Below are 15,601 nucleotides of genomic sequence, written 5' to 3'. Positions count from 1 at the left end.
CTGGAGTCAGCTGGACGCTTCTTTAGGATGGGGAGACTTGGCCAATTTTCAAACTATCAGCGAAAACACCTTGTTCCCATGGAGGACCATTATGGTAGCAGCCTCTTGATCATTTCCTTGCTCAAGGTCCTGGCAAAGAGTTGGACTGGAGGTTTATTTGACCTTAGTTATGGTTTTATGTTAACGACTCTGGGTCTGTGTTAAAGAATGATCAGATCCATTTAGCCTCACAGTTCTGTATGCACTATTTAGGTTTGTCAGATCTTGGAAGAATTGAAGGTCTATTACAGAGTACTTTCTTTGCAAAGGGTCTTCACATTTTGATGATAGAATGTAGACCGTGCTAGTTTAAGACTGACTGCTGGGTTATTTAATGATATTGAACAATCAATTTGAGTGATTTTTAAAGAAGTCAAGCAGAAATATGATGTAGATAGAGTTTGCTTGACGATGTTTTATCTTCTAGCAGCCCTGAGACTAGCTTGATTTTACAGAGATGTTGTCTTCAATTTTTCTGAAGATGTCTCAAATGCTTTCTTTAAGAATATAGCTCTTGTAAGAACCAGGGGAGAGAACATTGAAGCCTTTTCCTCTTGCTCCTCTGTGAATCATATTCATTAACCAGGTTTTCCATGCCCTTGTTATATTCAGTTGTTGTGGCATTAATATCTCCCTGGGAGACAATGGTGACAAGGTTTTCGATGGGCTCTTTAGCAAGGGCTCTAATGTCTATGTTTTTGGTATCATAAAGCCAAGACATTTTCTCTTTTAAATTGATATCTCTGTGCAAATAAGCATGCCCTGTCTTGCCACACCAATCGCATTTACTTTCTGCAGTGGGGCATAAGTCAGTATTTGGTAGGCTGTAGCAACAGCAGTGGCATATTTTCCTAGGCAGGCGGTCAGGAAGTTGCACATCCCTGACAAGACAGGAGGCTCAGAAAGCCTCACTATGCCAGTGATGAGTCGAATAAATTAATGAATTCTTTTTTGCTTGATTAACAAAAATCATTGCTATTAAAACATCTTAGAAACAAGACAACATATAAAACGTTATCACATTCCTGTAAATAGTAGTCACCTGTATAAAAAGACAAATCTGTAATTACGAGCCATACCATAAGTAAAAAGCCCTTTCTGAGATTCTATTTAAAACTGCCACACAAGTATCCTTAACAATTTGTAGTTACAATCATAGTTATACATTAAAATCCAATTAGCCTTATAAATCATTTTATAAATCAACTATAAAATTGATTAAAATATAGACTGGATTATTACATATTAAAGTGCAGGCGTGCAGTAAACAGTAATTCCATTGTGCTCTAGAAGTGCATAAGTGTCTGCCATTTTTCAATCAAGTAATAAAGAAGCATCAGCATCTTAATTGTTTAAATAGGTTACCCTAGCAGTCTTTCAGGAGTCCATAATGTGCAAACAAGCAGCTAAAACGCAATCCATGTGTTCAAAATTTCTCTTAGGACCATTTGATTTGATTATAGTATACCTTAGCAATCAATGGCAAACATTTTTCAGCGGCAGCTAAAAGCTTTATCAATTGGCATAAGAGCGAAATCGACTTGCCAGATAGACATAAAATAAGAGCCTGATGAGTCATTACTTCAACCTGAAATTCCACAATGCCCATGGCATAAACCACTGTGAGGATATCATCCAGTGATAATTTGTAATCTTGGAGCATCCTCACAGTTAAATTTGCCAAATTCACATTGTTAAATAGGCGCATTTAGGCATGCAACAAAAGTCTTAATAGACTTTTTAATGTGTTGAGTGAAAATTTTCATTTTCATAATCAACATTTTTTTGCAGAAAGGAAGTCTTGACCATCCCTTCAGCTAACTGTTGTCATGATCCATGGCTAACCTTCACAGTAGGGTTTGGCGGGGGCGCAAGCCCAGCATTCCAAACTCCCTTATAATGAATTTATTCAAGAAAAGGCAAGGATGGCACTTTTTCCCAGAGTATCAGGGCAACTTAGTGAAAGGATTCTCACTAAGTTGCCCTGCACCAGTACCAGATAGCAAACTACAATGCCTGTGAGTACACTTAACTCTTGCATTGCTGGTAATGGTGGCAACCATCTTGAACTCATCATGGATTTGTTTCCCACTGATTCATGGCAGACTTACTAAGAAACTGTGATGTTGGTGCTGCAGCCAGGGCTTTGCTATCAGAAATGTAGAAGTCTTGGAGTGTGTTGTTGTCAGGATAAATTAACATTGCGCATGGAATTGAAAGGGAGCAATACACTCTTTCGTCTCGCCACCTCCACCAATGACCACATATGCAGAAACACAAGGGCCATAGGTAGAAACAGGTAAAGATGAAAGGCATAAGAAAGAAAAGAGAGAAACTCCGGGCTGATTCGCCACTCCTGATGATCAAGCATGCCTTCAAGATGTAGTGGACAGGTGGTCAAGCAAAATGGCCGGGTAGACACTCCTCGCAGAGCTGCCACCAGCAATTTCTTATTCCTGCCTAACTCCTGCGGAATTGGAGGCTCTCGAAGCTGGACACTTACCTATAACCCTGCATAAGTGGTGACCAACTGCAGCTGTAGGTGACCAGATGGCAGCAACGATAGGGACCAAACAATCAACGCCACTGTGGGCCCTGAATTTCTGAGATTGCTGGGACTGGGCGTGCCCACCGGACGATGTCGCCCATGGTGGAGACACAGAAGCACTGAGGCGCTGCACATAGTGCCACGGAGTAGCGGGAGGCTGTCTACTGAGGAGACTTGCAGAGAGGTGCTGTGGGACAGGGGCCCCCGAGGGGTGCATCCGCTGGGACCAGGGTCAACAGTGTGATGGCACCTGGGCCACAGGTTGTGAGCCTGAGAGTGCGGGTGGCGTGGTGACGGTGTCTGATGGAGGACTCGTGATGCGGTATGGTTGAGGAGGCCCTGGAGTGTAGCTGCTGGTGTGCCCTGGTTCAACAGGCAGTGCCTTGTCCATGGTGCGACGTGGAGGAGGCCGCTGAAGCAGGGGCTGTGTTGCGGGTCTTCCACTCATGGAGATGAGGCCAGTCCCTGCGGGGTCTACGAGTCGGCAAGTCCGGACCCGGGCACTCCTGTGAAGGAGTGCCCTTCAGTGGAGACTGTGATTAGGACTGCAAGCCCGTTCGCCGAGGACACTAGGTGAGAGTCAGGGTAGACTTACTGCATGGTATGGCAGGGCATGGGAGACACTGTAGAGTGGAATCCTGTGACTGGCTTGTGGCATGAGAGCTCTGGGCAAACAGTTCTGGCACTGTTGTGGGATTGCTAGCGGTGGGTGACCTGAGTGTTGGAAACTACAGAGGCCCCTACCTATTTAGCAGTGCACTGTGGATCACCTTTGAAGTGCACCGAAAGAAGTGGAGTGGGAAAACTGTCTGAGAGCTGGAGTGGTCTTGACCTGCTGCGTGGTTCCATGGAAAACATATAGCCAGGACCCGCATAACACAATGGGAAAAGAGATGAACAATAAACCGGCACATGCCAAAACAATAGTAAACTACACTCACGCTTGCATCTGGCAGAGGCGACTGACAGACCGAAGGACCAGCTGGATGGTTCCTCCAGACCCGGCTCCGATCCTGGTGGACTTGATGGCTGCAATCCAGGGCTTGCCGAAGGAAATTGAGGTGACAATAGACTCTGTGGCAATAGAAGTCAGCCTACTGAGAGCTGATCTTTGGAAACTGGCAGAAAGGTTTACTACTGCTGAGGAGAATGTCAGAATTACAGCAAGACATGTGGCTGCTGGAGGAGACTGTATCAACACTGAGAAAGGCGACAGACTGCCTGGAGGAACGGCTTGAGGACTCGGAGGGGAGGTCATGCTGGAACAATCTGCAGTTTGTTGGGCTCCCGGAGAAGGAGCAGGGGCAATCTGCAGAACTCTTTCTAGAAAACTGTATTGTTAGCACACAGCTTCCTAAACAACTGTCAAAGCTTTTTTTTAATTGAGCGAGCGCACCACATGCTGACTTCTCTGCTGAGGCCTGGGGAGCCCCCCAGGGCTCTTATAGCAGGCTTGTTCCATTTTTGGGACCGCAATGCCATCCTGCAGCATGTCCGGGTGTAAGGTCCGCCTCAGTTTGATGGCAGGAATATTTCTATTTTCCCAGACTATAACAAAAAGGTACAAGACCTGCGCAAGAATTACATGACTGCCCAAAAAGGGCTTAGTGACCTCAACTTGAAGTACAGTTTCATGTATGCCGCAAAGGTGCGAGTGCTACATGGGGGGAAGGCTTTGTTCTTCTTCACACTTGAGGAGGCGATCAACTGGGTGGATACTCTTGCTGGTGCTCCACACCAGAGCAACTCCAGTTGGAAGGAGAATACTCTGAATGCAGTGAGACAATCTACATGTCTGCGCAGGCGGAACTTACGATCGATCAGAATTGATGGCTCTAGGGGGACTGGATGGATTGTTGTCTGTCAAGATGGGACACTCATGGACCCAGATGTGGTGTGGTGCACACGAGGGAATTATTCGTGCGACAGAGAAAGGATCCTGTGTCCGGCAGTGATATACTTTTGGAGGTCTGAAGTGGGTAAATCTTGGGGGTCCGCAGCGAGGGCCCTTAGCACTTGGACTAGCCTATTTTGCCTTATTTGTATGCTGAACAATTCATGTCATAATGTGCCAATTGGCTAATCCCAATGAGTAAATTCTGGCATGGGATCCTTAAGTGCCGCTAAATGTGGTCATAATATGCCAAACATTCACTATGCTGGCAGAGGCAGGAGTGAGGTCCGCGGTCTGGGTATAGACGTTTGAGTACCTAAGGCCATGCAGCTCTCTCTGGATAGCGGCCCTCTTGCAGAGTACAAGTTGTAGTTGTGGTAGGGATTTCTTTTTCTTGCACGAGAAGATGAGGCAGTGGATGCTACTTCCTAACCTGCTAGTTGCAGTGTTGGGCTGTTTGAATGTACTTAGCATGTGGGGGGGGGTTGTGGGTAACTTGCGTTGTAACTTGTTTGCTGTTTTGGGGCTAGTTGAGCTGCTCCTGCATAAATCTGTATCTGTTGACGTTACACATGTCACTCTCTCTGTTGGCTGTCTGGTGTGAGGATGAATGTGGCAGGAAGAGGCCTGCACAGTATATAAAGGTGGATGACAGGTAGCTTAGTGCAACTATTGACCTAGAACGTCAGAGGTTTGGGCTGGTTGGAGGAAAGGCGCGGGGTATATGTCTATTTGAAAAGATATAGAGTTGCTATTACCTTTCTTCAGGAAACCCATGTCTGGGGAGACTGTGTGGTACATCTGTGGAGGAGGTGGAGGGGGTTTCATTTTGCCACAGGGACATGCAATAGATGCAGAGGGTAGATATGTGATCCTGTTTTGGGTGCTGGATAGGACATATGTTTGCTTAGTGAATGTATATGTGCACATACTGATTGCCCAGATTTTTATGGTCAAGTAACAGCTGCAGCAACTGAGTATCATACTGCAAACTTTATCCTAGCGGGTGATTTTAATTGCGTTATGAATGGTGTGCTGGACCGTGAACCACTTCACCAGTGATGACGAGGGCTTTTCTGGATACTTTGAGGGGGCTAGGATTGGTGGACATTCGGAAGGAGAGGCACAAGGGAGAGAGGGAACATCTATGTTACGCACCTGCAACTGGGACCTATAGCCATTTGGACTACTGTTTCGTTTCCACTGCCCTGACTCAGGCTGTGCAGGAGTTGTCATACTTAGCCCAGTACCCTTGTGATCATTCCACACTGTTGGTGGGTTACACAATGGGGTGCCGTAGGCCAGCAATTCCGCTTTGGAGGCTCAGGGTTGAGGCAGTCCTGGACCCGGTGTTCACAACAGTGGTGGATGCGACGTTGACCCTTTATATTGAAGAAAATTGGGAGGGAGCAGTGCTCCGAATTGGGACCCATGAAGGTTGTGCTTCATAGAGAGTGACTAAAAAACACTTATGGTGTTAGGAAACAACTGAAGCGGAGCATAGATAGGCCTGAGGACAACCTCTGCGATATTGAAAGGGACTTTCCCACTGCTCATAGTAAAATTTCCGGATTGGCAGCAGTGTAGGAAAGAGCTTTTAGATGACTGGCGAAGGCTTGAGAATTTTGCTTATATTGCTCACTATCAGAGGCTCCACGCAGGGGGGGAAGCGATAAAGTGGGGGCGCTACTCACCGACTGGTTAAACAGGAAATCCAACATACCCCAATATTATCAGTATAAGATGGTAGAGGGGTGCTTGTATGCAGCAGGCTATCAACAATGCGTTCATGACCCACTCACATAAAACATATACAGCCCAACTGAGCGATGGAGCAGAGAAAAGACCTGACAAGGGTGAACATGCAGTGTCTCAAGGAGGGTGATCTTGAGGTTCTGTACTGGAGAGACCCATATCCAGAGATGAGATTATCACACCCATACGCGGTCTGAAAAACCTGTGGAGGGGTATGGGCTACCAGCAGAATTTTATCATAGAAATTCAGGTACCTTGACGGACAAAGTTTTTGAGGTATACAAGAGGCCCTGAAGAGGAGGCGACTTCCTGATACAATAGGGGAAGTGACAGTGGTAATGATCCCTAAACTAGGTAAGAATCACATGTAGGCCTCCTCCTACCATCCCCTCTCTATGTTGAATGTAGATGTGTAGATTTTTTGTAAGATATTGACTACTCGCCTACTTGGATTCCTTCCGGCACTATACATATAAACCAATGCAGGTTTCTTCGAAAGCAGATAGCCCTCTATAACCTGCAACACCTCTCACATGTATACCATGCCCCACATCTGTCGGACTACACCTAGCCTTGGCGTTTTTTAGATATTGAACAAGAGTTCGACTCGGCTGACTGAAGTTACTTCTGGTTGGTTCTTGAGAAAGTGAATCTTGGTACTAATTACATACAGTGGATGAAACTATTGTATATGGACCCAAGGGCACACGTGTGGACCGGTAGGACGGTCACAGAAAGTTTCCTGCTGCACAGCGACAGACAATATGAGTGCCCCTGACACCTCTACTGTTTGCACTGGCAATGGAGCCAGTGGCCAGTAAACTCCGTCAGGTACTCGGACCCTATGGAATCAAGCGGGGGCAGACCAACTGTGTGGTCTCTCTCGATGCAGACAATCTTGTCTATCTGCTGCGTCCGGAATACTCTGTGCACATATTCCTGAGCACAATGCTCAAATTCGGGGAAATCTTGGGACTCCGTGTCACCCTAAATAAGTCTAGGCTCTTCCCCTAAGGGTGTTGACAGGGGTCCTGGCTGACGGGTTGCTGATGACGGGACTGCCCTGAGAGACAAAGTGTGTGTGATATCTAGGAATTAGGGTCACTGAACATGACTTTCCAAACCTTATTATCCTCAGGATGATGAATGGATTGTGACCGGCGATCCGGTTTTGGAAGAACCTGCCCCTGTCATTGATGGGCAGAGTTGCCCTGGTCGAAATGATACTGCTACCACAGTGCTTATACACCTTGAGGGGCACATTGTACGAGACCCATCAACGTTATTTTCTTGAAATCGATAAACTTATAATAGAGCTGCTGTGGGCGAATAAATGAAAAAGGATTGAGCTCTCCACACTCAAAAGGCCATAGCGGACGTGGGGTGGGGTAGATATTTCTTCTATGGAATTATATTATATAGTGGCCCTCTTACAGCATGCAATACTTTGGTTAGACCCCAATGACAATTGGGAGAAATGGCTCCTGCAAGGCTCCTATGATGCAGAGACGCTAACTACCCTATTGATGAGGGGGGTCGGTGTACCACCAGACACACCATATGTAGTGCGACAGGTTTGTTGAATCTGGGAGCTGGCAGTGAAGAGTGTGATCAAACGTGCCCGTATGCACCTGACATGAATATTTAGTCACTGCAACCTTTCATGAGAATGGCTAAAACCATGTCGGTTGGAAAATGGCTGAATGGTGGCTGCGACACACTTGGCAACCTTTACCCTAATGGTCAGTTTATTACCAGAAAGGACGCTATCACGTCCTTTGCTCTTGGCAAGGGGCAATTTCTTCGATACACAAAACTCTTGGCCACAGCTCGTGTGCTTTCTGGATGTATCACTCTCATCTTAGACATTATCAGTGTTTCTGGCTATTACGGGAGGAAGGCGACTGATATCATTGTATATAGAGCTCTGCAAGATGACCTCCCAGCGGCACTGCTAAAAATATAAGAGTAGTGGGGAGGGGCGACGGTGGAACTTATCACTGCTGCAGAATGGGAGAAGGTGCATGGAGGGCTGGGGACAGTTTCGTCTAATGCTCGTTTTAAATTGATTCAATATAATTATATTCCCCAGGCAAACCTTATACCCAAAACCCTGCATATCATATACGCAACTAGTGCAGCATGCTGCTGTCATTGCAGGGAAGCCGAGGCAGACTACCTGCACATGGCTTGGCCCTGTCCACCACTCGCACCTTTTTGGCAGGAAGTGGTAGAAAGGCTAAATGGGGCCACTGGCTGGACTGTTCAATCCACTATCAAGCAGGTCCTGTTAGGTATACTCCCATCCCTGGCAAAGAAAAAGCAGAGTAAGACATTTTTACTCGTTAGATTGCTATTGGCTAAGTGCCACATTGCTATTAGATTGCTGGCACCGGAGCCCCCATTCTAAAGGGACTGGCTTAGAGACATTTCAGAATGGGTGGTGGCTGAGGAAATGCACATGAGTCACACAAGGAGGGATTGGATTATTCACTTCTGCATCTGATATTTTTGGACTTGGCCCTTTTTGCAGGGTTATCCCCAAACTTTTTGCTTCTTCCTCCTATATTTTCCTGACCTGTTGTTGTTGGTTTTAGGACTCTGGGCACTTTACCACTGCTAATCAGTGCTAAAGTGCATATGCTCTCTGTGTAAATTGTGAACATGATTGGTTATCCATGATTTGTATTTTTGACCTATTGGTCAGTCCCTAGTAAAGTGCACTAATTGTGCCAGGGCAGGTAAATCAAATGCTACTAGTGGGCCTGCAGCACTGATTGTGCCACCCACATGAGGAGCTCTGAAAATATGTCTCAGGCCTGCCACTGCAGCATCTGTGCGCAGTTGTTAACTGCTATGTCGACTTGGCAAGTGCACCCACTTGCCAGACCCTACCCTTCCCTTTTCTGAAATGTCAGTCACCCCTAAGGTAGGCCCAAGGTACCCCTGTGGGCATAGTGCAGTGTATGTGAAAGATAGTACATGTACTGGTGTGTGTGAGACATGTCCTGATAGTGAAATATATCCAATTTTGTTTTTCACTATTGCAAGGCTATTTTGCCCCATAGGAAAGAATGGGGAATGCTTTGTAACATTTTACAAGCATATCTTCCCATAGGGATAAGCTATAAAAATAAAGTTTAGACTCTCTGAACTCAGAGAATTTAATAACACATCTTTTACTAAAGATAGTTTTTAAATTATGTGTTTGAAAATGCCACTTTTAGAAAGTAAGCATTTTCTTGTTTAACCATTCTGTGTGCCTCTGCCGGTTTGTGTATTGACTGTCTGGTTTTGGAGTGACAGGGGCTGGGGAGGTGCATTCTCTCAGACAGCCACAGGGGTTGATGTGTGTCCTGACTTTCCTGAATGAGCCAGCATTAGGTGCAATAGGCATGATCTGCATTTGGAGTGGTGGGAGGAGTAGCACCTGTACCTGAATAGGGCTGTGCCTGCCTTCCACAATGCTGGCACCGCCCCCCTGTGGTGTGTCTGGAGCCAAGGCTCACACTGACAATGGATGTTGTTGTGCACTTGCAGAGTGCCCTCCAGAACTGGTTCGAACTGAGCTCAGAGACCCTTGCACAAAGAGAACAAAGACATTTTGGGGTATAATTATTATACCAAAAACCCCATAACTTTAGACTACCTCTGGAATCAAGAGGAACCTTTGCCAAGGAGAAGAGCTGGACAAACTGAGGAGAAGTACTGCCCTTGCTGTGTGTCTGGGGGTGGCCTGCAGTTGCTTTTTCTGCCAAGGAAAGGAGAAGAACTTTGCTGTGTGCGGTGTCCCCTGCTTGAGGAAAGTCTCCAAGGGCTTGAGTAGAGCTTGCCTCCTGTTTTGAAAGTCTCAGGAACACAAAGACTTCCCCCCAGCTCCCCTGAACTTCATTGCTGGGTGTTCTGACCTGCTAGGAGAACCTGTGGCTGTGTGTGGCCTCTGGGGGTTGTTTCTGCTACTGGGAGCTGGAAAGCAATGCAACAACAAGAAAATCAACGCATCGCTCTTCTTGCAACAGTTTTTCTGACGCAACGCTGTGATGCGAGAAGAATTTCCCTGCACCACCGCTGCTGAAACCAACACAGCGCCTGTTGCCGCTGCAAGAATCGACGCACTGAGGGATCGCAGCTGAAGGAATCGACGCAGCGCTGCTCGACGCCGCCACATTGTTTGCCGCCGCATCCCGGATTTCCACGCATCGTCCCTGTGCGGCAAGTTTTCCCCAACGCATCACCCCCGGATTGAAGTTGTCTCAGAATCAATGCATCGCTTCCCCCTACAGACCGGACCCGACGCACTGCTCCAGTGTGTCCAGCGGAACTGTTGCATCGCATCATCGAAGGTCTCAGGAATCGACGCATCTCTTTGTTTTTGAACGCTTCCTATCCCTGCGGCTGTTGGGCTTGGTGAATTTTGTCGCAACGGCAGGTACTTTGCAAGAAATCACGCATCCATAGTTTTCTATGGACTCAGTTGCTAAAATCTTTTGAAAGTCATTTTTCTTAATAATTGTATGTTGAAATGTTGTCGTTTTTTATTGAAGTGAAGGGGTTGTGCGCCAGAACGGCGGTCTTTACCTGAATACGTGCTTCATAAGCAACCATTTGAGAGATTTTAGGACTGGGGATATGTGCTCGTTTCGCTTGGAGCCTGTAACCAGTTTAGCGGCTGTATTCAGTGATGCTCTTAATGGAGCCAGGAAGTATTTGGTAAGGCCACAGAGGGTCGCGCTGCCGTAGTCAAGCCTCGGCAGGACAAACTCTTACACCATCTGCTTGAAATCGTTTTGTGGAAGGAAAGGTTTGATATTTCTGAGTGTCCTCATCAAGTGGTTTGCTCCCTTGCACACCTTACTTATGTGATTTTTCATATTCAGGTGCTTATCCTAGGTGACTCTGAGCGATTTGGCTGAGTCAATGAAGAGAGGAGTGCAGTTGAAGAAAGTGAGGTGATACAACCAAAGGTCAAGCTTGGGGGTGTGGTTCGGAGGGGAGATGACCAGGAATTCTGTTTTGGAGGTGTTGAGCAGTAGATGGTTCTCAGTTAATCAGTTTTGAGTAGACGTTAGGGTCGTGATGAGTAAGATGATATTTTCCAGGGAAGAGATTTTCAAATAGAGTTGCGTATCGTCCACCTACATATGGAAGAGAGAGTTTGTGGAGTTTAAAGAGTTAGCTAATGCTTCCAAGAACAGGGTGAAGAGGATCAGAGATAGGGTGGATCCTTGGGGAATACCCATGAGAACTGGAGAGGGCTGGGAGAGACAGTGGTTTGCCTTGACCCTTTGAGATCTGTGGTGGAGGAAGGACAGGAACCATTGTAGCACCTGATCAGAAAAGCCCATCGTATTTTTCAGAATGGCGAGGAGGTTGTCATGATTAACCGTGTCAAATGTGGAGGAAAGGTCAAGGAGGATCAAGAGGCAGGATTCGTTTTGGTCAAGCATTTTCAACAAGTCATCCATAACGTGAGTGAGCGCCGACTCGGTGCTGGGCCCCTTCCAAAAGCCTGATTGATGCTGGTCAAGGAGTTGGAAATTCTCTATGTGAGCACAGAGTTGGGATTGTAGGCATTTTTCTATGAGTTTCGCTAGGGTGGGGATGTTGGAGATAGGAAGGAGGTTATTGAGATCCACTTTGTCTGCTTTTAGGCAGTCGGGGATCGTGCCTTGTGAAAGGGAAGCGTTTACAATCCTTGTCCAGGTGGGGATGAGTACATTTTTGATTTCTTTGAAGATTGCCGGGGGTAACGGGTCACTGAAGTGGTTGGATGGGTTGATATTCTGAAGGATCTTGTGGATGTCTTTTTACACTAAGTGGTTGTAAAGGTGCACCATGACACAGTGTTCTTGGTGATCAGGCTGGTAGATCTGTGCTTTCCTAAGAGGTCATGAGGTGATATGTCCCTGGGGGAAGACAATAGAGCCTTCTTAGAGGTGAGGTCAATGGGGATGAGTCTTGCTTTCCCCGTGAAGAAAGCACCAAGTTTGTTGCAAGAGGAAGGGCTGCCGATAGGGTCAGAGCGGTTAGGACCTACTACTGATTGCTGTTTGACCAATTCAAAAAGTTTCTTGGGGCGGTTTGCCGCGTGGTCCAGTTGGTGTCTTAAGTAGTCAACACAGGACTCCTCCTTGAGGACACATGTTACCTTATAGACGTGACATATTGGGAGGGTCCAATTTTCTTTCATTCCCTTTTTTTATATGAATTTCATTTATTCATATAAGTCACAGTGTCACATTTATAGACAGGAAACCACACGTCCACTACCACCTACTGACCCCACTTTCCATGCAATGAAAAAATGTGAGGAAAGAGAGGGAGCACCTCACGGTAGAACCGCCAAAAGGGGTTGCTGGCTGATGATTACCAGTTTACCCACTTATCATCATTGGTAACTCTCTCTCAATCGTGAAAGGAAGAAAAAGAAGAGAAAAGAGTAAGCGAAATCAACAAATAATTTCACTATTAAGGAGACACAAATAATAACTCCCACTCGTGCACAAGTCAACAAACGCACCCCGTGAATAATCAAAAAGTGTAAATTTCACCAATAAAATTGAGAGGCTTGCTGGCCACTCCGACTTTATTCTGGGCTGCAAACCTTCCAAGCTAAAATTGGTTTCTATTGTACCAAACCTAATGCTGAATTGCCAACATGCTTCGTTGCCAACTTGTATCGCAACTTCATCAGGGCTTACAGGGGTTCATCCTTTCATTCATTTCACTGTGTTTTTCAGTTCAACACCTCGAGGTAGCGAAGTTACAACATACCCGCACACCTCCTATCAGGGTTTCCGTGTCAGCTGATCACGTGTCCCCGCATGAAACCCAAAGTACTTCTGGGATTCGCTGCCGCGTCCCACCGGCGTTTAGGAGCTCCAGTGTGACGCTGCAGCGAATCCCAGAAGTACGTTAGGTTTCGCAGGGCCATGCATATGGCCATGTCCGAACTGGGGTGGCAGAGTGGGCTAAAGAATGGTGATGGATTAAACCCAGATCTTTTGACTGGGTGTGAGTGTTTGATTGGTTCAGATGCTCCGTCCATCTCCACCCCCTTTTGTACCGCTTTGTTCGTCATAAGTTGGCAGGGTATGCTCAGACGTGAGTCCCTTGCTTACTTTGCCACTGGATTCAAGCAAGCCTGGCGGAAGACGGCTGGAATGCCAGAAACCGGTCCAAGGAAGCTTGTTTCCGGTCCAGGGAAGGCATGGCTTGGCAGTTCGGGCTGGACTGTTCCCATGAGGCACAGGGTCAGACTGATTTGCATATGGCCATGTCTGAACTGGGGTGGCAGAGTGGGCTAAAGAACGGTGATGGATTAAACCCAGATCTTTTGACTGGATGTGAGTGTTTAATTGGTTCAGATGCTCCATCCATCTCCACCCCCTTTTGTACCGCTTTATTTGCCATAAGTTGGCAGGGTATGCTCAGACGTGAGTCCCTTGCTCACTTTGCCACTGGATTCAAGCAAGCCTGGCTGAAGACGGCTGGAATACCAGAAACCGGTCCAAGGAAGCTTGTTTCCGGTCCAGGGAAGGCATGGCTTGGCAGTTCGGGCTGGACTGTTCCCATGATGCACAGGGTCAGACTGATTTGCATATTGCCATGTCTGAACTGGGGTGGCAGAGTGGGCTAAAGAACGGTGATGGATTAAACCCAGATCCTTTGACTGGGTGTGAGTGTTTGATTGGTTCAGATGCTCAGTCCATCTCCACCCCCTTTTGTACTGCTTTGTTCGCTATAAATTGGCTGGGTATGCTCAGACGTGAGTCCCTTGCCCACTTCGCCACTGGATTCAAGCAAGCCTGGCTGAAGACGGCTGGAATGCCAGAAACCGGTCCTAGGTAGCTTGTTTCCGGTCCAGGGAAGGCATGGCTTGGCAGTTCGGGCTGGACTGTTCCCATGAGGCACAGGGTCAGACTGATTTGCATACTACCATGTCTGAACGGGGGTGGCAGAGTGGTCTAAAGAACGGTGATTTATTAAACCCAGATCTTTTGACTGGGTGTGAGTGTTTGATTGGTTCAGATGCTCAGTCCATCACCACCCCCTTTTGTACCGCTTTGTTCGCTATAAGTTGGCTGGGTATGCTCAGACGTGAGTCCCTTGCCCACTTCGCCACTGGATTCAAGCAAGCCTGACTGAAGACGGCTGGAATGCCAGAAACCAGTCCTAGGAAGCTTGTTTCCAGTCCAGGGAAGGCATGGTTTGGCAGTTCGGGTTGGACTGTTCCCATGAGGCACAGGGTCAGACTGATTTGCATATGGCCATGTCTGAACTGGGGTGGCAGAGTGGGCTAAAGAACGGTAATGGATTAAACCCAGATCTTTTGACTGGGTGTGAGTGTTTGATTGGTTCAGATGCTCAGTCCATCACCACCCCCTTTTGTACCGCTTTATTCGCTATAAGTTGGCTGGGTATGCTCAGACGTGAGTCCCTTGCCCACTTCGCCACTGGATTCAAGCAAGCCTGGCTGAAGACGGCTGGAATGCCAGAAACCCGTCCTAGGAAGCTTGTTTCCGGTCCAGGGAAGGCATGGCTTGGCAGTTCGGGCTGGACTGTTCCCATGAGGCACAGGGTCAGACTGATTTGCATATGGCCATGTCTGAACTGGGGTGGCAGAGTGGGCTAAAGAACGGTAATGGATTAAACCCAGATCTTTTGACAGGGTGTGAGTGTTTGATTGGTTCAGATGCTCCGTCCATCACCACCCCCTTTTGTACCGCTTTGTTTGCCATAAGTTGGCAGGGTATGCTCAGACGTGAGTCCCTTGCTCACTTGTCCACTGGATTCAAGCAAGCCTGGCTGAAGACGGCTGGAATGCCAGAAACCGGTCCTAGGAAGCTTGTTTCCGGTCCAGGGAAGGCATGGCTTGGCAGTTCGGGCTGGACTGTTCCCATGATGCACAGGGTCAGACTGATTTACATATGGCCATGTCTGAACTGGGGTGGCAGAGTGGGCTAAAGAACGGTGATGGATTAAACCCAGATCTTTTGACTGGGTGTGAGTGTGTGATTGGTTCAGATGCTCCGTCCATCTCCACCCCCTTTTGGACCGCTTTGTTCGCCATAAGTTGGCAGGGTATGCTCAGACGTGAGTCCCTTGCTCACTTTGCCACTGAATTCAAGCAAGCCTGGCTGAAGACGGCTGGAATGCCAGAAACCGGTCCTAGGAAGCTTGTTTCTGGTCCAGGGAAGGCATGGCTTGGCAGTTCGGGCTGGACTGTTCCCATGAGGCACAGGGTCAGACTGATTTGCATATGGCCATGTCTGAACTGGGGTGGCAGAGTGGGCTAAAGAACGGTAATGGATTAAACCCAGATCTTTTGACAGGGTGTGAGCGTTTGATTGGTTCAGATGCTC

The sequence above is a fragment of the Lissotriton helveticus genome, chromosome 3_1, assembly GCF_964261635.1.
Source record: "Lissotriton helveticus chromosome 3_1, aLisHel1.1, whole genome shotgun sequence".
Taxonomy (NCBI): Eukaryota; Metazoa; Chordata; class Amphibia; order Caudata; family Salamandridae; genus Lissotriton; species Lissotriton helveticus.
This window is presented reverse-complemented; position numbering follows the sequence as displayed.